Source organism: Nelumbo lutea, chromosome 5 (assembly GCF_056320005.1).
Source record: "Nelumbo lutea isolate HS-2025 chromosome 5, American lotus-T2T, whole genome shotgun sequence".
Classification (NCBI taxonomy): Eukaryota; Viridiplantae; Streptophyta; class Magnoliopsida; order Proteales; family Nelumbonaceae; genus Nelumbo; species Nelumbo lutea.
The window spans coordinates 79,814,345-79,837,984 of NC_142688.1; the positions used below are offsets into that span (position 1 = coordinate 79,814,345).

General features: G+C 40.1%; 1 long non-coding RNA gene across 1 annotated transcript; it reads right to left on the minus strand.

Annotated features, from left to right (window-relative positions):
• Positions 1-7,120: 7,120 nt before the first annotated feature.
• LOC148853048 (uncharacterized) lies at positions 7,121-7,997 on the minus strand. Its single transcript, XR_016099279.1, has 2 exons — positions 7,910-7,997; positions 7,121-7,782 (listed from the first exon to the last, which is right to left on the minus strand). It is a non-coding gene; the product is annotated as an uncharacterized LOC148853048 (long non-coding RNA).
• Positions 7,998-23,640: the final 15,643 nt, after the last annotated feature.

A 23,640-nucleotide genomic window follows, 5' to 3' on the forward strand; every position in this document is an offset into this window, starting at 1 on the left:
GCAAGAAACTCGCGTGTGCGTCAATCCAGCTCGGCTCTGCCTCAAGGATGGGAGCGACCTCCTCTGCCCCCTTGAGAATACTAGGCCAAGGTAAGTCCTCTATATACACGGTTCTCATGGTTTTGTCACTAGTGCTAGCTAACCAGGACAGGGCATCAGCCTCAGTGTTCTCTGGCCTCGGGATCTGTCTGATGAAGTGTGATTGGAAGTTGAGGAGAGCCTCCTTTACCTTTGGTAAGTAGGCGATCATGGTTAACTCGCGAGCTTCATATTCGTCGGTGACCTGGTTGACCACGAGCTGGGAATCACTACAGACGACTATGTTGGCATCCACGTGAAGCCATCCATGTGAAGGATCCAGGGCTCCTCATCCCAGTTCGCACTTGGCCTAACCAAAAGAGATACCGATCTGGGTACGACCTCACGGTGCTCGGACTCGATTTTCCTGGAAGCATCGAGCTCACCCAAACTGGGAGCCTCATGCTCGGCCAGGCCAGGGGTCTCGGAGCGGAACGTGCATTCTGCAACAAAGTTTGCCAAGGCTTGGGCTTTGATGGCAGTTTGGGGCTTGTACTGAAGGTCGTATTCACTGAGTTCGATGGCCCACTTTGTCAATCATCCAGAGACCTCGGGTCTAAGTAATACTTGCCTTAGGGGTTTGTCGGTGAGGACGATGATGGTATGGGCTTGGAAATACAGGCAGAGTTTGCAGGCCGCGATGACCAGTGCATAGGCTAGCTTTTCTTTCTCTAGATATCTCGTTTCTGCTCCCTGCAATATCTTACTAACATAGTAGATGGGTCGTTGGACCCGATCTGCTTCCTTTATCAGTACCGAACTGACCACTTCGTCACTTGCCGAAAGGTACAGTTCTAAAACATCGCCCTCTTCGAGCAGGGTCAACACCGGGATACTGGCGAGGTATTTCTTGAGCTCATAAAATGCGAGCTGGCAGTTCGTGTTCCACTCGAACCCTTTGCCTTTTGTTGCCTTGAAGAAGGGCAGGCAGTGGTCTACTGATTTAGACATGAAACAACTCAGAGTGGCTATCCTGCCGTTTAGCCTCTGAACCTCTTTTACTTTTTGTGGTGGTATCATAAGATGGCCTTTATTTTGTCCGGGTTGGCCTCAATACGGCATTGGTTGAGGATGTACCCTAGGAACTTACCCAAGGTGACACCGAAGACACACTTATTTGGGTTTAGTTTCATGTTAAATTGTCGAAGAATTTGGAAGACAGAATGCAAATCTTGTACTAATTCATGCGAAAATTTTGTCTTGACGACCATGTCGTCTACATAACATTCTATCTTTGTGCCAATTAAGGGTTGAAACAGCTTATTCACAAGTCTTTGGAAGGTCGCCCCAGCATTTTTCAGTCCGAAGGGCATGGCCTTGTAACAGTACAGGCCAAACTCAGTTATGAAGGTTGTTTTTTCCTTGTCGGTTGGGTCCATCCTGATTTGGTTGTAGCCCGAGTAGGCGTTTAGGAAGCTTAGCAACTTGTGTCCCGAGGTCGCATCTACTAGGCAGTCAATCCTGGGGAGGGGGAAGCAATCTTTCGGGCAAGCTCGGTTCAGGTCGGTGTAGTCGACGCACATGCGCCATTTTCCGTTTGCCTTTTTTACCAGAACTGGGTTGGCGACCCAGCTCGGGTAATGAGCTTCCCTAATGAAGTCTGCTTCGAGGAACTTCTCGACCTCCTCATCGACCGCCCTCCAGCGTTCTGGGGCTAGGTTGCATTTCTTCTGTCTAATGGGTCTGACTGCAGGGTCAGTATTGAGCTTGTGAGTTATGAGCACAGGGTCTATGTCAAGCATTTCTGCCACAGACCAAGCAAAAATATCTTAATTTTGAAGTAAGAAACTTACTAGTTCGGATTGTAGAGGTTCTTGGATGGAAACACCAATCTGTAGCGTCCGAGCTAGGTCTGTCATCAAAGTCGGGACCGTGACCGTTTCTTCTATGGGCGCAGCTCTCTCTTCGCCTTGCTCCGTAGGGCGTTCCAGTTTGAGTTCGCCGGCCACCTTGGTTTTTCCCTTCAAGGCGGCCACATAGAATTTGCAGGACTCGAGTTGGTCGCCCCGCACTACTCCCATACCGAAGTCCATGGGGAACTTCATCGCCAAATAGTAGGTGGAGACCACCGCACGTAAGACATGGGTGATTGGCCACCCTACTATGGTGCATCTGGGACTGGAAGGCATCGACATGGTCGTTGGGGTCAAAGGACACGTCATACTTGTCAAGTGGGGGGAATTTGAAGTCTCTAGGCATGGGGACTGCAAGGAGTTCTGATGACAGGGGGGAAGGGACTGAGAGGACTGGGGTAGCTTTTACCTCGTTTGGACTCGCTTCTTCTTTGCCTCGGAGCTCAGGTAGGACGCGGGTTGCAGTTCGGTGACTTCACCGGCGGCGCCTCTGCTACTTGGGAGGCCCGACACTGGCATTGCTTGCCTCGGTGTTCCCAAGCTCGATGGGCCTGGACTGCTGGGGGTAGTCCGCGGCTAAGGCACTGAACCGGTTCTTGGTGTATAGGAGCCCATCCTGAGGGTGCTGAGGTGATGTTGTTTTGACATATCGGGTTCCTGATCCGTCGGTGCGTGGCGAGGCGGGGGCCGCAACTCGCTCTCTCCTACTAGAGGATGAGACCTGGCTCCTAGAGGGGCTTCGAGGCTGGGAGGCCCGAGCTTGGGGAGCCCGAGCTTGGGAAGCCTCCTGGTGGGGGTGCCCACCTTGAGGGGAGGGCTTGGCTCGCCTAACGGTGAGGTGCCGAGGTGGGAGCTGCAGCTGACTTTGAAGCAGTTGGGGGAATTGCTGCTGGTAGTGGTACTGGGAGACATGGTGCAGCATCTACTGCTGGTGGATTTGTTGTTGTTGAAGCTGCTGCATCTGGGCTTGGATGGCCCACATGCCATGCATCAGGTCATCGAATTGGTTCTGGCTAGTTGCCGGGAGAACAATGGTAGGTTCAGCAAAGGTGGTTCCAACAGAGGGAGGAAGGGGGACGTTCACGGAGGGAAGATTCATGGGCACCATTGTTCGCGGCGCACTCAGGCTGGGGATCCCATCCACCGAAAGGGGGATGGTGAACTGTCTGATGCATACCACTGGGACTTGAAGTTGTTCCCTGGTGGCATTCATCTCCGTGCTACATCCGGCATTGCTGGAAGAAGCCATAGGTGTTGGGGTTTCTTGGTCAGAAGGTGCTACGAAAGTTTTAGAGGGAGGCTTTTAGAAGCATTTCCCACAGACGACGCCAAATGATGTTGTGCAATCCGGTCGGTCCTAGCTATCAACGACCATGCCTCTGACTGGAGCAACAGGTGCATCAAATGGGGAAGAAGGTGAGGAGTCTCCAGGGAGGAACGTGGTGAGAGTGCTCCGAAGCTCAAGTTAGTATTTCCTCAAAGGCAAGATCAAAACCAGATAGCGCAAAGTTATCACGTACCTCCATTCTCGGGGGGAAGAGGGCCTTTTATAACCACTTCGCACACTCACTCCCAAGCTCCTATCAGGTCGGGTATCATTACCTCTGCACTTCTCCCAGTTCGGGTATCGTCACCTCTGTTGGGGCAGGCAACCGCCACTGCTCTCTTTGTCGGAGCCGTCTCTGTAACTGGAGGTGGCGGTGGCAGGTGGTTGTTGAAGTGCGGCCGTCAAGCATCAGATCCCAAGTTAGTCTGGTGCGTCGCCTCAGGATATGGACTCTGGTGTCAGGTACAGTGGTTCAGTTCGGTGGCCAGGAGACGAAGTGCCGGAGTGGTGCGCGAGGTAAAGTCTTGAGTTTGGATAGAAGTGTGGCTCGAACTGCCCTGGGGTGGGCCAGTTCAGGTTGTGGCCCTTTGTGCTCCTCGCAAGGTTTGGGGCCAAGGGGAGAGTTCGGGCTTCTTTTGGGGAGCTCGGGTCACAAGTCCCTCTTGGGGGAGTTCGGGGTTCCTCTTCTTGGAGCTCGCGCCTTGAGCACTATCAAATTTACCTCCATCAGTCATGCTCCTGACTGACCCACAAGGTTGGTCTCTCATCTCCTTGGAGCTTACGCCTTGAGCACTATCAAATTTACCTCCATCAGTCATGCTCCTGACTGACCCACAAGGTTGGTCTCTCATCTCCTTGACGATTTTGGGAAGATACCTTGAGCTATCTCTTTGGGAACTTCTTCCACCTTGAGCATGTCTATTGGCTGAACTTTCCAATCCGGGTGATAGACAGGTTCCTCACTACCCTCAAAACCTCATCCACCTTGCGTCGCCCTTGGTGGCCCTGACCTTAACCAAGGAGGCAAAGACCTCAGCCACCTCTCCACATAAAAATCTAGCAACCGACCTCACCTTCAAGCCCAATGCTGTCCTCTTCTTCCAGACCTGAGCTTCTTGGAGCCTTCATATATAATCCTCCTCGACATTCTTTAGTTGTTCCTCTGCAAACACCATCTCAGAGTCTACAAACAAAAAGTAAACATAATCACACTCTAGTAATCAAAAGACAAACATTGAGAGTCAACAACTTAGTGACTCCATTACCCAGTCGAATTGGGTACAACTCAGTGCAGATTAACAAGGCATTGGATGTACACTAATAGACATAAACCTTGAGCTTGTCCAACCACACTTTGCCTTCTTTCTCCTCATCAGAAAGGAGCTTTGGACCAAGCACCTTCACTTTGGTTTTTGGGACAACGAGTTTGGACTCAAAGGGCTACCCCATCTTGACACTTCACAAAAAAAGAACTTCCCTTTCCATTCATGAATCGAGGAGGGTCTCCGAACAACACCTTCGAGTTCGAACGAGCAGAAAAGTAATAGTATCCCCTTTGTGCTTCTTCAAAAAGAGGAGGGTGTGGAAAATGTTGAAGGTCATCGGCTGGCCATGGATGACACAAAAGCAAAGGAGTCTGACCACATATAAGAAGGAGTTGGGAACTAATTGGATGAGTAGCATACAATGGTCCCTTAACATGTCTAGTAACCCCTAGTATAAGGGGAACCTAAGTCCAACTTCGAGGCTACCCTCATAACACAAATTAAGCTCGCCTGGCCGAGGTGAATCGGCCCTCTCTTCCTTTCTAAGGCACTTGAGCTCGAGTTCCAGAGAAATTGAGTATAACTTTATAATCCCACCCATGTCCCTCTCATGCAAGGTATAAGAAATATTGTCAAGACTAGTGGGGGCCCAAGTTGGAACCTCCTCAACCTCTTTGGCCTCCTCAATAGGGTTTACCTCAACCTTGGTTAAAGGAGCAAAGTCCTCATCCACCTCCTCTCAAACATCTCCCTTAGATTTGACTCCAAGGATTTCCACCTCGACCTCAACCTCATCATCCTTGACTTCATCCTCATCCACCTCAACCTTGGCATCGTTGGTGTTAGTCTCGGAGACCACCACCTTAACTTTCTCGTCTTGAGGCAATCCACTCTCACTACTCCGCTCGCTACCCGAGTAGGAACAACTCGACTCCGAAGACCACAATGAAGAGGAAGACGAGGACATGGCAACTTACTACTGAATTCTACACCAAAGACAAGCACCCCATACGAGGATGAAGGCTCTAACCAAACTCCAACAGGCGTTCTCATTCAAATGAAAAAGGTATATTGTTATGGTCACACCATCCGGCAGCGCACTGCGGCGCAGTTATAGGCAGCAGGCCGCACAGCAGCAGGCACTGCCTGGCAGTGCCACACAGCAGCACGCACCGCCGATAGCGCGCAGCATGCACCGCACAGCAGTAGCACTAGGCAGCAGCTCGCACCGCACAGTAGCAGCATGCACCTCACGGCAGCAGCACTGCGAGAAGCGCGCACCGCCCGACAGCAACAATAGGGCGGGGCCCACATGACAGCTCATCAGGTTGGGCCCACACTTACCTTACCACATCAGCTCTGCCTGCCAACTTGCCGCCAGCTTACCTTATCCCTATCTTATCCCTTATCCCTTATCCCTATCTTATCTTATCCTTATCTTATCTTAAGAGTGTGTTACCATTAGGAGTAGGTAATTAGGAGTTTGAGTTCAAGTTGGAGTTTGGGTTTAATTAGGAATTTCCTTCTGTAATCTCCTATTTAAGGAGCTACGAATTGAAATAAAGGCATTCAGTTTTCCAGTCAAGAAAAGAGTGAGGAGAGATCGGGTGGTCTCTTGGACAGATCACCCCAAGGGAGAGTTCGGGTGGTCTTCTGGACAAATCACCCATTCAGTTTCCGCAATAGGGTCTGCACGCAAGGGAAGGCGTAAGGAAAAGCAGGACTTTTTCACCATGGACCGACCGTGACAAGATCCTACGCGCAGGACCATAACATATATCGATAGTTTAGAATTTTAATTTTTCAAGTTTCTCCCAGGTAGATTCCAATCATTAGAATTTAATGTTTGAACCAAGCCCGATTTGAGTCTAAAATGTTCAACTTGATCCATGAAGAGAAGTGAATAGCTCCACAACCAAAAAATTAAGTAGATCATCTGCCTAATGGCTGCCAAACACATTGCTCCCTGACTTCGGAACTAGGGGTAGGTGATGGGGGCATAAACCACCCTTGTTGAACCTCTAAGTGGACCCTAATGTTAACGACACTTGACTGAGTTGCTCAGCATGGACGACGTAGGGAATGGCTATGCGTGCACTATCATTTGCCACGGAGGGTGACAGTGATGCACAACACAAATCTTGAGCAAAGGGGGACACATGACGAACACTGGGCTCTATCCAACTAAGTACGAAAATAACCTCTGGGAACCTTGGTTAAAGACGATCTTGGAACACACCACGTGAGGAGCACAACGACACTCCCCTGTACGTATTTATGGGTACACCATCCAAGGTACTTCTCTCTCCACTTTCTGGCATTTTAACTTTCTCTCTTTAGTCCTTTAAACTTTCTAGCTCAATTCAGCTATGACCAGCTCGGCTTAACCGACGTCTTTATCCTCGTATTGAATTGAGCATCAGAGTGTTACTTCACGGGAAACCATCTGAAGACCTCTGGCCTTCTCTTCTTTCAAATCAATATTAGATCAGCTTCAACTTGTCCAGCTTATCAAGACGTTTATCTGTTGTTCATCCACCTCAACCTAGACAATATCACTTTATATATAGTTTATAGATAGATAAGAAACTTGAGTATAAATAAATTAAGCATAACCTTTCATAACAGTCTATTTAATTTCCATGCATTAAAGCATATAATTAAGACATATTTCAGACTTGGGCCTTCATTAATTCCACAAAAATACCACACATATACTTGTTCTTGAACCATGTCTATCTTGCATATATGGTTCAAAAGAAAGCATATATGACCTTTAAAATTGCTCCATTAGGTTCTTGAACCATGTCTATCTTGCATTATTATTTTACACTACACAAGACAGATAGATAGAGAGATAGAAAATATTGATCAACAAGCTTGTGCGACACACATGCAGCCTTCTCCGCATTTGAAGAAAGCATTGGCACTATCAGCTGGTCCCTCAGTCCTGGTGACGACAATAGTCCATCCTTCTCCACACTTGCACAATACCTCACCTACGCCGGGACACGTGGCTAACTTGACTGGACAACTAGCACCCGCCGTGCAGGTGCAGCCTTCACCGCATTTGAAAAAGGCCTTGCCACTATCAGGGCCTTCAGTTCTGGTGATGACACAACTCCATCCTTGTCCACACTTGCAGAACGCCTCGCCAGCGCTGGGGCACTCCATTTCATCAGCTGTAGACTTGTTTGGGTTGTCAATACTGCAAAGCGTATACTCAACTTTCATGGTTTTGCTTCCCGATACAGACCTACTAGCAAAACAGAAGGCTATACTTTATTAGATTTCTTATGATAATCACTGTGGTCTCATGTGTATATGTACATCTTCCAACCGATAATTAGAGTTTATGTACTGGGGCAATTAATTCATCAACTTACCTGCAGCAATCGCCTTTGCCGGAATCAGTAACCTTCCCAGTCTCGGCCATTCTTTCTGATCGATCTGCTCAGCAAGACAGCTGGTCTTGTAGTACCCTTGGTTTATAATCAAGCTAGCTTGATATGATCTAATTAAATAATGGAGAAATACTCACCGACCTTAGTTTGGATTTTTAGAGCATAACGTGTCATCAGTTTTCACCTTCAACATTGAATCTTATCGCTACATATATAATGCTAAGTGCTGCCAAAAAAGCACCTCGATAACATGTGGTGGTGGTGGTGGTGGTGTCTCATCAGTTTATGGCACCTTTTGTAAATACATCATCTATTGCGTAAGCATCTATATAATGATTGATCCCATTATCTAACTTTAACTATTATGGTGGCTTGTTTGTTTTGGTGGTGTCTCATCACATTTATTTATTGTCAACTTGGTGATCGAAATTCAAAGATCAAAATATCGATTGGGGTATCATACCATATTTTGGCTTACTTTTATTTTTTTTAAACTGGTTCAGAGGGCTTATTAAGGCTTGTCTATCCTTTCGATTAGGTCAGACCCTGAAATACCGCTATGGAGGCATATCAAGATGTCATCCATATGATAAATCAACCGATACAGTCAGATATATATCAAAATTTTGAACCTTACACCAATCACTGATGAGCACTGGGCAAATATTTAGAGGATTTAAGAGGAAAAAGTGCTTTATTTGAATACAATTTGGACGGGCATAGATGGTTAAATGAATATTAAGGTATGCATGAGTAAATAAAAATCAAGTACTTTAATTAATTATATGAATGGAACGTTTATATTGATAATAAGAAACTTTAACTCGCATAAAAATGATCAACATAATGAAAGCACAAAGTATATTCTAAAATGAAAATGCAATGAAAATAATTTAAAAAAAAATCAAACAAAAACAAAAGAAATAAGCACCAACAACAACAAGGATTTATGAGGTTTGATTTATTTTAGGATAAAATATAAAAACCTCCCCTAAATTTTCATTTTAACAAAAACCTCCCCTAAACTTTTGAAAAGCCCAAACACAGACCTCCCTTCCCTCATTGACCCATATAAAAACGTTTGACTTATACATTTATTTTTTCAAAATACTCATTTTACCCTTTTTATATATGATATTCATATAAACTTTTACCAAAATAACCCTAAAAGAAACTTCAATATGAATCACCCACTTGACGCCCTGTCTTATATTTCAATCTCCCATGCATGGAGTTTAGAAGAGAGAGGAAACATTCAGCCACCATAGACTTTTCCTCCTTCAAAACTTCCTTTACACAATCCAACTCATGTAAACCCACCCTCAATACTTCCTTTACACGAACCAACTCATATGAAGAAATAAAAGGTTACACTGTAAGGCCTGAGGCCTGGATCAATCGCATGGTTGAAAGATATGATAATTGAGTTTTTCATAGAGGGACCCGAGATGGGTATCAAACTTGTTTCTGAGGTCACGGCCATGGCCAATTGAACTATGCAACATCTCCTCTAAAATCATAGCTAAGTCAGAGGTCCTTTCAAAACCTTGTCGTGAGATCTACAACCGTCGTATCACCCAAGTACACTTTCATCAAAGCAAGGAAGATTTATGTAGGTTTTGATTTGTTGATTGGAGTTATTGAGCAGCTTTGGCTTTATTTTCTATTCCTCTCGTATCATCAAATCCCCAGATTTTGTCGTCATCCGTTTTCCTAAGAATCGTAGAATTTTGGGAAACATGCCTATGGAGTTGGAGAATGCATCCACCATTATTGTTTCTACAACTTCAGAAAAAGCTAGCGCATCTTCGTCTGGTAACCAAGCACCTACATTGTCGACAACAACAACAAAAAAGCGCAATCTTCCTAGAACCGCGAGTAGGATTAAAGATAAACATCTAATTAATATAAAAATTGCATCATTTTTCCATGTTTCTTTCCTTCATTCTATTTTTTATTTGGGTTGTAGATCCATAAGCGATTGCGGAACTTTGTTTTCTAGGTTTCTTTTCTAGGCTTTGATTGTGGTGTTGACGTTGTTCTTATTGTTTGTTTATTCGTTCATTCTTGAAGGCAAGATAGATTTATGACTTATAGGGCTTTCTGCCATGTGTTTCGAAAGAGTTCCAATACATGGAACATGTATAATTGGGTGGTTTTGTATTTTTCGGTCTGTATCAGCCCGCTTCAGGTACGTAATACAACCCAAAGCGGACTGATACGCATTATGTATCAACTGGATTTAATTTCCCTCTCCTTTTTAAATTTAAATTTAGTTCATCTCTTCTCTCTCATTAATATCAATTTTAATTAAACCTTTAAGTTTGGGACGTCACTAAATGCTAATATTATTTAATTAAATGCTCATTTGAGTTACCTTTAATTATGACATTTAATATGTCATTAAATATTATTTAAGTTAAATAACATGTTAATTAAAAATCACAAACTAAAGATAACAAGTTTCGAACCCAAGCCATTTGCATATAGCAATGATTAATTAACCATTATACCAACCTTAATTCCTTATTAAAACAACATGTTTTTTCTTATACTTAAAATAATCTTTCTTGCCTTGGTGGATGTTTCCCAACAAATGCTAAAATTTGATTATTAATATTTATATAATAATAAGATGAATACAAATTATATTTATTTATTAAAAAATAAGGTATATATTAACTTGTATAGATAATAAATACTATCTAAATCTATATATAATAAATATTAGTATATATATACATTTTAGTTCTTCTATTATTTTTCGACGGTTACTAATGACATCCCGATACTTTATACAAATCATTAAAGAATGGTTTTTATGTTTAAATAAATTATATATAATCACATAAAACTCATTTTTATTGTTGTTCATATTTTTAAGGTTTTTTTTTGGATTTTCTAGTGTATCAATGCATATCTTGATTTTTTGTCCGTATCTATGTGTTTTCAAAGCGTATCTCGATACGTCTCTTAAAATTACCTTTTCGATACACCTTGTGTTTCCGATACTTTGAACATTGATTATTAGGGTTCAAGTCTCTTAATTTACATTTTCTTTAAATACATGCATAATAAAGTAGTGTACAAACAAGAGTCATTATTTAACACAAGTTAAGAGGGGGACTAATGGTAATTAAGCAATTATATGAAAATAAAAGATCATAGGTTTGAATCTTGTTGAGCACATTCTAAACTTTCTATTAGTTAAGGACTTGGGTGGTTTCATGAAACCGGGACCGGTTCACTAGTTTTCCAGTTAAATCAGTTGGTAACCCAGTTTTCACTAATTTTTTAACCAAAGTGGTTACTAGGGAATGACTGAACCAGCCAAAGTCCCGGGTCAGGTTCAATTGGTCCGACCGACCAGTCCGATCTAATTTTTCTAAACACTGCTTAATCCTTTTATTTTTCTTTCACAGAAAACCCACAAAAAGTAAAATCTAACTAACAGCAAGTAAAAGCTAAGGGCAAGTCTATGAGACTAGGAGAGAAGACTAGAGACAACATATTTAATATGGACTAACACTCGATTGGCTGATTGCAATTGGAGTAGAGATAGAGTCTGGGCCTACTTATTTAAGATTGACATTTTAAAGCTGCAGCATTGATTTGGGTTTAGTTTAATTAAAAATAATTAAATTGATGTGAAGTAAAACAAAAAAAATGAGGTGGGTTTACCCTCCTTGTTGGTTGACTTCAAAATCAACCCAACTACGTTAGTTAGGCTTACAAAATTAAATGTAACTAAACTGAACCCACCCATAAACAATCCAATCAGTCAATCTTGGACTTTTGTGTACAAAATAATTCTTTTTAATATTTTTGGGATTAAAGTGATGTGAAGCAAAAAAAAAAAAAAAAAAAAGATGAGGTGAGGTTTACCCTTCTTGTTGGTTTGTATTGGTTGACCTCAAAATCAACCCAATTACTTCAGTCAGGTTTACAAAATTAAATGCAACCGTGAATCAATCAATTTAGGATTTTTGTGTACAAAAGAATTCTTTTTGCTACTATTGGGATTAAAAAATTAAAAAAAAATATGATGTGGGATTTGCCCTCCTTGGTTGGTGTTGGTTAACCTCAAAGTCAACTCAAGTCAACCCGACTACTTCAATTAAGTTTACAAAATTAATTGCGACTAAATCGAACCGACCAATGAGCAATCCAATCAATCAGTTTAGGACTTTCATGTATAAAGGAACCCTATTTGCTATTGTTGGGATTAAATTCACATGAAGCGAAACAAAAAACAAAGAGATGGGTTTACCCTCTTTATTGGTTGACCTTGAAATCAACCAAACTACTTCAATTAAGTCTACGAAATTAAATGTAATCGAACCAACCTAGCTTGTTAACAATCCAATCAAACATCTTGGGATTAAAATGGGGAAGTAGATCCCAATATTGAAATTTTGAACAAGATTTATGTTCACTCGGGAAATTCATATGAGTGTTGATAGTAACCTGAGGTACCAGACTTTGAAATGGGTGTTTTATTAGGGAAAATTATAGTTAGAGTCAACTGTACATTTAAAATTAGGTTGTAAGTTGGTTTAGAAAACTTCAAAATTCTAACAATTGGTTCTACATTTCAAACTGTAAAATACCCCTCGTTGTCATCAAAGGCTTATGTAGTTGTTGCCAACATGGGACTTTTAATTCATGCTGGGCACAACAAAATGTCTAAACCAAAACTACTATTAGAGCTAGGTGATTTGAAAATAAACAAAAGGGTTTATTTTTTTTTGTTTCTCTCCTAGCCCCTCCTCTCTTGATCTTCTTTCCACTCTATCATTATCACGGTTATCTCTCTTTGCTCATTGACTATGTGCTTTGAAAATAAAAAAAGGGTTTTCAGTTTCTATATTTCCCTTATCTCTCATCTCAATCATTCTCTTGTAGTCAATCTCTCTATCAATTTCTCTTCTTTTGTCTCTCCGTCAATATCTTGTTCTCCTTCAATCTTTATCATTCTCTCTCTTGGTCGTTCTCTCCTTCTCCCTCAATCTTTATTGTTCTCTCTCAATCTCTCCCCCACTCCCTCTTTCATTCATTTTCTATTTTTCTTACACACTTATACGGTATTAATCAAACCATATAAAAGAAAATACGACCAACTTGGTATGGCTCTAAAATCATTACACCAAGTTGGTTAAGAGTTTCTTGTAATTTTTTGTCAAATTTGTATAATGATTTGTGAATTTTATCAAGTTGGTATTTATGTTTATTTATACAATCTAATTAATACCATCTAAGTTATTAAGTTAGTTAAGGGACCAGACACTTGTACAATTAAATTATAAATTTTTATCAAGTTGGTGTAAATTTCATAGTCAAGAGCTTCTTGTGAATTTTTATCAAATTGCCATGATGATTTTAGAACCATATTAAGTTGGTCTTATGTTTTTCATATGGTATAAGTGTGTAAGAAAATAAAAAAAAAAAGGAATGAGAGAGGGAGTGGGAGAGAGACTAAGAGAGAACAATAGAGATAGAGGAAGGAGAGATCAATTGAAAAAGAGAATGCAAGATTGAAAGATCGGTCAAGAAAGAGAATGGGAGACATTGAGGCAAAATGATAGGTTAACAGAGAGAGAGAAATGAACAGAGAGAACGTAAATATAGAAATCAAAAACCATTTTTTGTTTATTTTCAAATCGCACAACCATTGAATAGAGAGAGACAACGACTATGAGAATGAAAGAGTGGAAGGGTGATTGAGTGACACAAGGAGAGGGAGACAAATTGAAAACCCTTTTTGTTTATTTTCAAATCACCCAACATTAATGGAAATTTCAGTATAGTCTTTTTGTTGTGTCCAATATGGATCAAGAGTCCCATGTTGGCAACAACAGCATAAGCCTCCGATGACATGGTGGGAGTTTTTATAATTTGAAATGTAGAGTCGGTTGTTAGAGTTTTATTGGTTTTTAAACCAACCTACAGTCTAATTTTAAATGTACAATCACTCTGACTATAATTTTCTCTTTTTTTTTTTTGACAAACTAGTGGAATGGCCCGTGTGATGCACGGGGTATTTGATATTGATGGTGATATTCGACTATGCTTTTATATATTGGATATAGATTTGTAATTTATGTTATTTTCTTCAATTTTTATGATTTTTTATTTTTTATAAATTTTTTATGTATTTCTTTGTTTTTTATAATTTATTTTATTTTCTTCATTTTATGTGTTTTTTCATAATTATTTTGCAATAACATATATATAATGGGAAAAATAGAAAGTTGAGGGTAAAGTTGGAAAGTAAAATTAGAGCGCTTTGACCGAACCAATTGCACCATTCTCATTTTTCAATATGATATATAAGTTTCTATGATTTTCTACATTTTTTGTAAATTTTCAATGTATTTTTTGTTTTTTGTAATTTATATTGTTTTCTTCATTTTATGTTTTTCACAGTTATTTTGTAGTGACAATATATAATGGAAAAAATAGAAAGTTGAGGTTAAAGTTGGAAAGTAAAATCAGGGTTTTTTACCAAACCAATTGCAACATTCTTATTTTTTGGTATATAAGATATACATGGTATAGAAATTTTTATGATTTTCCATATTTTTTTGTAAATTTTTTGTGTATTTTACATTCTCATTTTTTAGCATGGTAAATTTTTATGATTTTCTATTTGTTTTGTAAATGCTTGTGTATTTCTTTGTTTTCTTTTTTGTAATTTATATTGTTTTCTTTATTTTGAGGAGAAAGGTGCATAGGATAAAGAGACACCATTTCTATTTCGTACTTCCTATTGTGAAGTAGGGGGAATGGATAAGATATACATTATACAAATAGGGGTTTAAAGGAGAGAACTGGGGTTTTAGAATTTATTTCTTCGCTTCATATGTGAATAATAATATTTGGCATTTTGCCTCATGTCGTTCTGCTCGTCAATGGTGGGGCTGTTATTTGCATATCTAACGGCTAATGTTTGGATATAGGTTGATCTTGATTTGTTTATATTCGGATTTGAATTGAACATCTGTCCGATTTTTGTAAAAGAGTCTAGATATCCTGCCAACAAAACACATTCCAAACCCCTATGACCTTACCAAGTACCAAACCCCTATGGTATTACGTTGGTATATAATGAACCTGAAAGCATTTCTCGATCCAATACAACTTATTATGTTAACAGAGACAACCGAAATAGAGGGGAAATGGGAAAAAATACTTGAAAAAATAGGGAGAAAACCAAAAAAGGCTTCATTTAACCATCTAATTGATTGTTCGATGATGAAAATAGAGAGGTCGAAAAAAATCATTCCTCCCTTCAAGTTGAATTCATGGGTTTTGGGCAAACCATCTGATACTTGACAAATGTTGGCTCTAACTAATGAAGAGGTTTGATAGGTAGGCCTAACAGGAGTAGGCCTGTCAATGGTACCTGAAAATCTGAGGCCCAACTCGACATCCAATCTGATTATCTTGGATTCAGATTACATATTTATATAATCAGATAAATTCGGATGTTACAATCAACATCCAATTAATAATCAAATCGGATTTGGATTTGACCCAATATGATTTGATTAAAATTTGAATATGATTATATTATAATATTTATTAATTTTAATATATAATTTGTATATAATTATATTAAAATTTATAAAAATATTTTTTAAATATTATATTATATATGAATTCATATAGAATAAATTTAGTATGTTATATTTTATATTAATTAATTATATATAAAAGTTGAAAAATAAATATTTTTTTAAATTTTACTTGTATTTTAGAGAATTTAAAGTGGAGTCGGATTAAATCCGAATCCGATATAAGTTTGTTGAGATTCAAATTCGAATCCGAGTCTTTAATATTTGGATCGGATGTGGATTTTGCTACATCCAATCAGAATCCGATCCGATTGCAACCCTATTGGGGAGAAGATCAAATAAGGCCTAAGGGAAGAGAGAGGAGTAGGTTCCATAGTGGTTTAATTATTATTTTATTTGTTACAAGCATGATCTGTTAACTAAATAAAATTGGAAAAATAAAAAACTATTATTATTTTATTTGTTTTATCCATTTATAAGTGTTAACCGTTAATTAAATAAAATTAGAAAACTAAAAAGGTAAAAATGGAAAGTGAAAATCAGGTTTTTTCACGAAACATTGTCACCATCCTCATTTTTATAAATGGTATATAGACAACATTCTCATTTTTTAGTATGGTATAGAAATTTTTTTGATTTTCTATACTTTTGTAATTTTTTTGTGTATTTCTTTGTTTTTTCTATAATTTATATCGTTTTCTTCATTTTGATGAAAACGATGCATTGGATAAGAGTGATGCCCTCCTTTCTACTGTAAAATAAGGGGAGTGGATAAGATATACACTATGCAGAGAAGGTTTTAAAGGAGAGAATTGGGGTTTTAGGATTTATGTCTTCGCTTCATGTGTGAATGATGACATTTGGCCTTTTGCCTCTTGTCGTTCTACTCATCAATGGTGGGGTCGTTATTTGCATATCTAATGATTAGCACTAGAATATAGGTTAATCCTAATCCGTTTATATTGAGATTCAAATCAAACATCCATTCGATTTATATAGAAGAATCTAGACCTCCTGCCAACAAAATGCATTCCAAACCCCTATGGCCCTACCAAGTACAATCCCTATGATATTACATTGGTAGGGTGTCAAATTACCAGATTGGTCCGATGATAATTGAAAAAAAAACACCTAAAATGAATTAATATAGTATATTTTTGGCACGATATTGTAGTTACAGTACTAATGTGTGGCTTGGAGCACCAGAAAAGGATGCCTTTTTTTTGTTTGGAATCGTTGCTACCGGGTAGGATGTTTCCTGGAGCAACATCAACTTTTTCCATTTGGTACCAATGCTCTAGGAAACGTTTTCTGCACTTCTACCCATTATCCACTGCCACATCACTGCCCTGTTGGCAGCAACAAGCTGCAACTCCAGGAAACGCCATATTTGGTGTTGCTCCAAGCCATGCCTTCCTGATTTCCAAGGGGTGGCTTGGATCACTGTTTTCTATGGAAAAATTAGGCTTTTTGACAAAACATTGTCACCATCCTCATTTTGATAAATGATGAGATACAGAGATTATCCAATTATAAGTGTTAACTATTAATTAAATAAAATTAAAAAATAAAAAACATAATAAAGTGTAAAATGGAAAGCAAAAATCAATATTTAAAATAAAAAACATGATAAAGGGTATATATATATAATTCAGGCATTTTAAGAGGGGGTAAGATTGGAAATATGAAATCAGGGAAGGGGTAGAATTGGAAATATAAAATCAGCATTTTAAGAGGGAATAGGATTGGAAATATGAAATTAGGGAGGGGTAGAATTGGAAATGTAAAATCAGTGTGTTGGACGATGGACGCTCATCCATTTCAGTTTTTATTAGAGGTGTAAATTGGGTCGTGCCACCCACGGCCCGACACGACCATGCAGGCCGTGCTGGGCTTGGGATTTTAGGTCCACGGGTTGGCACGACACGGCCCAGCCTAGACTGGCCCGTAGCACGACCCATATATATTTTATATATATAATAATATATAGTATATAATATATTAATAAAATAAATATTTTATTATTTTATTATACTAATTTATTTAATTATTGCATATATAAGCAATTTTATACACAAAATTCATATAAAATTAAAATTTTAAGTTTTATGTCATTTTTTTTTAAATAAACAGCTTTGACCCGATACACGGCCCGACCTGGCCCAAGGCTTTGCCCATGGGCTAGCCTAGCCTATGGCATGGCATGGCATGACACAAACCCACATAGGCCCGAGTCGTGAGCCGTGCCAGGCCAACCCCCAAATTTTTCACTAGGGAGGGCACCACGGCCCGTGATGGCTCATGGGCCCGCATAGAGTACGGGCCTCCCACAGGCTGTGCCGTGCCGACCCGACATGACCCAACATGACCCATAATAGGATTAATATTATCTAACTAAAATTAAGAAGTGTCTTTTGTGTTCTTTTCAAATTTTGGTGTTTAGATGATTTTACATGAACTATGTTAATCTTGAGTGATGTTCATGAATTTTTAATTTTTATTCTAAATATCAAGCTGAATTTATATAATAATTGATTGATATATGATTTCAGCAAAAACATAAATAATGATAAATTATTGGTTATGCGATCTCCAACCACCATTTACCAGTCCTTATGTGTCTTGTTTGTAATTTATGAGAATTTATGGACAGTTGCAATGAGTTAAATGAAAATAGTAGATAGCAACAAGGTCACCACCGGAGAGTGTATGTGGCCATTTATGATAAGATCAAATACTTGAGCGATCAAAAAAGAATATTAGAAAAGAAAAATTGTTAAGGGTAAAAATGGAAATTAAAATCAAGATACAACCATTTTAACAGTTTGCATTCTCATTTTTTATCATTGGAAAAAGTTTGATGAACAACCTCATAAATCATGATAGTTAAATTAAATACTGGAAAAACAAAAATTATAGAGAATAAAAAGAGAAAATAAAATCAATCTTTTTGACTAAAAATTGTTACCATCTCATTTTTTATAAATGGCACAGATATACTCATAACACTTTCGGTTGTGCACTGAAAAGATTTCACATCAGCCCCCCACAACAGAGCTCCCCACAACGTCCCACAACAGAGCTCATTCATGTATTGAGAACATCTCTCATATGTCCCATCATCTATTGTACTATCATCAAGAGATGTTCCATACAAAGCTGGGATGCGCGGGGAGGCTTCCTTGTGGGGGGTTGATGTGAACGCGCATTGGAAATATCTCTTATGAATAAAAACATAAGGTACCAATATATTCCCAATACACGGTTGCAATGGGCTTTGAGCACCATTTGTTAGCACTGAATCTGAGTTCTGATCATGGGTGGGTTTTGTGCATGTGTCGGGTGAATTGGGAAGTAGGCTCGACTAAAGAGAAGAAAAGCTGGAGAGAAACGATGATTTGCAGCCCAGTCAATCTTCTTGGGGTTTAAGGCTTCAGTCATGGTCTTGAGGTATTCGAATAATGTTTTGACAGGGGGTTTTCTTTCTTGCGTGTTTCTAGAGAGGTTAACAAGATGGAGGTAGGTTCGACTAAAGAGAAGGCAAAGTTGATGGAGGGGAAGGAGGATTTTAATTTCTTTCTTCTACATTAATTCAGTAGGAAAGGAGCAATAGTGTAGAGTGGGTTTTCATGGACGCATGGAGACTTCCATAAACTTCACAAAGACCTTTGAAACTTGCTGCACATTTAATGTTTCAATTCATTATCTCTTTTAATCCATAATGCTTTTTGTCATTCTTATTGATTTTCATCGCCCCAAGTCGTGAGAAAGGGGGGGGGCTTGTGCGCAGCAGTGGAAGCTGGAGAAGAAACCGGTGTTGCAATGGGTTTCCCGGCGATGTATGGAGGAGCATAGCCAACTACGACACTCCTCAGAAAGGCCAAATCCAAGATTCACAAGGGAAAGAACTGAAGAGAGGGAAGAGAATGAAGAAGGTTGGGCGCAGTGCAATGAAGGAGATGAAGAAGCGGAGGACCATTCTGCTGATGGTACTAGCGTGGGTAGTGTAAACGACGAAGGTAGTTGTGCTGGTGGTGACTTGGATGGGTGGAGTATTGCTAGCTTATTTCAGGGTGTAGATTGCATTTGGGTCAACTCATTTCCAAGATTACAGAGTGTGCAAGGATTATCAGAAGGGGTAAACTGTGTGAACAGGAAGCTGAGCAGGAACACACCATCTAGGGGTGAACCAGGGGTAGAGGGGAAAGATCACCAGGTTAACCAAAGGACAGAAGTACTTCCCAACCAACTAAGGGAGACAGATGTTTACCAACCTCTGGAACAAGAGAGGGAGGCCGGGAGCAATCCTTTTCTAGATTGTCCACCAATCCCAGGTAACCAAGTGAATTTGGTTTGTGCTACTAATGTGTCTCCTATGTCTTTGGTTCCAGATTCCGTTTTTGTTCCATGTCCTATAGCCCATGAATATGTAGCCGCGGTAGAAGGTGGGCTCTCTGAGGAGGGGGAGAGGGGGATGAAGGAAAGTGGGAATGTGAGGGAAGGAATGTGTAGGAGCGAAAAAGTGTGGAAAATCATTGAAAAAGTGTTTAAGGAAGTGGAAAGAAATTTGATTTGGAGGAGGGAAGGGGAGGAAGGAAGAAGGGAGGGGCTAGTGGAGAGGAGGGAAAGGAACAGGGAAGGAGGGAGGTAATAGGAGAGGGAGGTTGGATGGAGAGGAAAGAACAGAGGTGGGACTAGGGGAGAGGAAGAACGGGCAGATGGGCAGAGTCAGAGGGGTTTCTATAGGAAGGGTATGGGTGGAGGACTCGGTGAGAGAAGATATGTTAGCTGAATTTGTAGAGAAGTTGGGCTATAAGTTGGAAGATTTGAATGTGTTGAAAGAAATATTACAGAAGAGGAAGAAGGAGATCAAAATAAAGAAGAGGAGATTGAGTGAAGTAGAGAGATTGAAGAGAGATGTAGGAAACAAGAATCTCGGGGTAAAAGGAGATAGGAGGAAAGGGGGAAAGTAGTGGAAGGTGGCAAGGGGTTTAAAGAAGAAGTGGAATGAAGATCCTTAGTTGGAATGTAAGGGGAATTGGGAGTGCAAGGAAGAGAGCGACAATAAAAGAGGTAATAAAACGATTTGACCCAGACATTGTGTTGTTGCAATAGTCTAAGAGAATGGAGTTTAATAACAATTGGGCACGAAGTGTTTGGAAAGCCAGGGGGATTAGTTGGATGGCTGCCCCCTCTTGGGGTGCATCTGGGGGGATTGTAACAATGTGGAAGAGGGATGTGGTTGAAAGCTTGGAGGAGTTGATCAAAAAGTAATCGGTTTCTGTGAAGTTTAAGCAGCATGAGGGTAATTTTACGTGGGTTCTCACAAATGTTTATGGAAAGAATGACTACAGAAAGAGAAAGGAGTTGTGGGAGGAATTGACGGATGTTAGAGGGTTGTGGGATGGGCCCTGGTGCATGGGTGGGGACTTCAATGTGATTAGATTCTCGGAGGAATCCAATAAGGTTAACCAGAGGGTGACAAAAAGCATGAGGAAGTTTAACAGCATTATGGATAACTTTGAGCTTAAAGAGATCCCCCTAGCCCATAAGACATTTACTTGGTCAAATCTCCAATCTAGATCCATTTGCTCTAAACTAGATAGATTCTTGTTCTCTCTGGATTGGGAAGTTCATTGGGGAACCTTGGCTTCTAGAGCTCTTCCAAGGGTGACCTCCGATCATTGGCCCATAGTGTTATGTAATGAGGAAAGAAGGCGTGGAGGTCCTACCCCATTTAGATTTGAAAATATGTGGTTACTCCACCTAGGGTTTACTAACAAAGTGAGGGAGTGGTTGTATGAGTGTAACCCATTGGTGGAATGGGAGATGATGAAATTCCATAAGAAACCTTCAATTTTTGAAAGCAAAAATCAATGAGTGGAATTTGGTGGAGTTTGGGAGGATAGAAAAAAGAAAAGGAGATCTGCTGGATAAGATTGAAAGCCTTAACTCTAAAGAAGAAATGGGAGAACTTGGAGAGGAAGACATTGAACTCAGGAGACATTTAAGAAGACAGTTAGAAGACTGTCTGCACGAGGAAATTAGTTGGGGGAAAAAATCTCAGTGCAAGAGGGGGACAAAAACACTAGGTTTTTCCACTCTCTAGCAGAAGACAAGAGAATGAAGAACCTGATCTCCAAATTGGTAGTAGATGGAGTTGAGCTAGTGCATCAAGAGGAGATTGTTGGGGCTTGTGTGGAGCACTTCAAATCTATTCTAAGAAGGCCTGTGTGTAGAAGGGTGTGGGTAGAAGGATTGGATTGGCCAAATGTAGGGGTGGAGAATAGGAGAAGGTTGGAGAAAAGCTTTAGTTTAGAAGAGATCAAGGAGGCTGTATTTTCTATGGATAGAACAAAAGCCCCAAGACCGGATGGGTTTACAATGGATTTTTATCAGGACTGTTGGGATATTTTGAAAGATGATCTTTTGCAGGTGTTTGAGGAGTTTTTCAGGAGAGGAATTGTCAATCCGAGTGTGAGCTCTACATTTATAGCCTAAATGCCAAAAAAGAAATATGCTTCCCACCCGAAGGATTTTAGGCCAATTAGCTTGGTTAATAGCTTGTATAAGATCATTGCAAAAGTATTGTCTTTGAGGCTGAAGAATGTTTTGCCAGATATCATTGCACACTACCAAGGACCTTTTGTGAATGGAAGACAAATTACTGATCTGATTTTAATTGCTAATGAGAGTGTGGAGAACTTTAAAAGGGATAAGAAGAAGGGAGTAGTTTGTAAGTTGGACTTGGAAAAGGCTTATGACTTGGTGGACTAGGAATTTTTTAGGAACGTTTTGACTAAATTTGGGTTCGGTGCTAGATGGTGTAAGTGGATCATGGGTTGTGTCCGGAATTGTCATTACTCAGTGCTAGTGAATGGGACAGTGGTAGATTTCTTTCCAGCTAGTAGGGGTATAAGACAAAGAGACCCCCTTTCTCCTTTCTTGTTCATTCTAATTGCGGAGGTTTTGGGGAAATTGATTAACAGAGCAGATTCTAGGGGGCTCATTAGAGGCTAGAGAGTTTGGAGGGTGGAAACCCCCCTTACTCACTTGCAGTTTGCTGACGACACGATTCTGTTTTGTGAAGGCGGTAATGTGAGCTTTATTAGGAATTTGAAGTCGGTGATACAACTGTTTGAGCAAATATCCAATTTGAAGGTTAATCTTGGGAAAAGTTGTGTTGTGGGGGTGAATTTGGAGGAGGGAGAGATCAGGGAGAGTGCTGAAGTGTTGGGGTGTGAAGTCTCGGGATGGCCTTTGAACTACTTAGGGTTGCCTTTAGGTGATAATCGCATGAGAGAGAGATTTTGGAACCTGGTGGAAAGGTTTGAAAAAAGACTGGTGTCATGGAAAAAGAACTACCTCTCTCTTGGTGAGAGAATTACTCTTATTAAGGCCACGCTTGCTAATTTACCTATATTTTTTCTGTCGGTATTTAAAATTCCAGTGAATGTTGCTAATAGATTGGAGAAGTTAATGAGAGATTTCCTGTGGGAACCGGTAGAGGAAAAGAGGGATCATAGAGTGAGCTGGGAGATAGTTTGTAGGAGTAAGACGTGTGGTAGTTTGGGGCTTGGGAATATTAGGAGAAGGAATATGACTCTGTTGGGAAAGTGGTTGTGGAGATTCCCCTTGGAGAAGGAGAAGTTATGGGCTAGAATAGTGGTAAATATTCATGGGTTGGAGCATAATGGATGGGATGCTGGAATCAGAGCTATGACCACCAGCAGTTCTCCTTGGAAAGCCATTCATGACCTGCTACCAGTTTTCTCCCCTAATATCAGGTATGATTTGAATTTTGGTAACTCCATAAAATTTTGGGAACAAACCTGGGTGGGGAGTGCCTCTCGAAAGGATCAGTTTCCTTCTTTATTTGCTCTTTCTGATCTGAAAAATGAGCCAATCTCATCTTTTACCACCCCGTCCTCTTCCATTTCTATGATTGGGTGGAACTTGGCTCTAAGAAGGGATTTGAGGGACTAAGATTTTGACAATATTTTGAGTCTTATTGCAATTCTTGATAACGTTGTCTTAGACCCTACTAGGGCGGATTCTAGAATTTGGACACCTTCTCCCAATGGCATTTTATCTTGTGCTTCTTTCTTCAAAGTCTTAAGCTAGTCCACCAGTCCT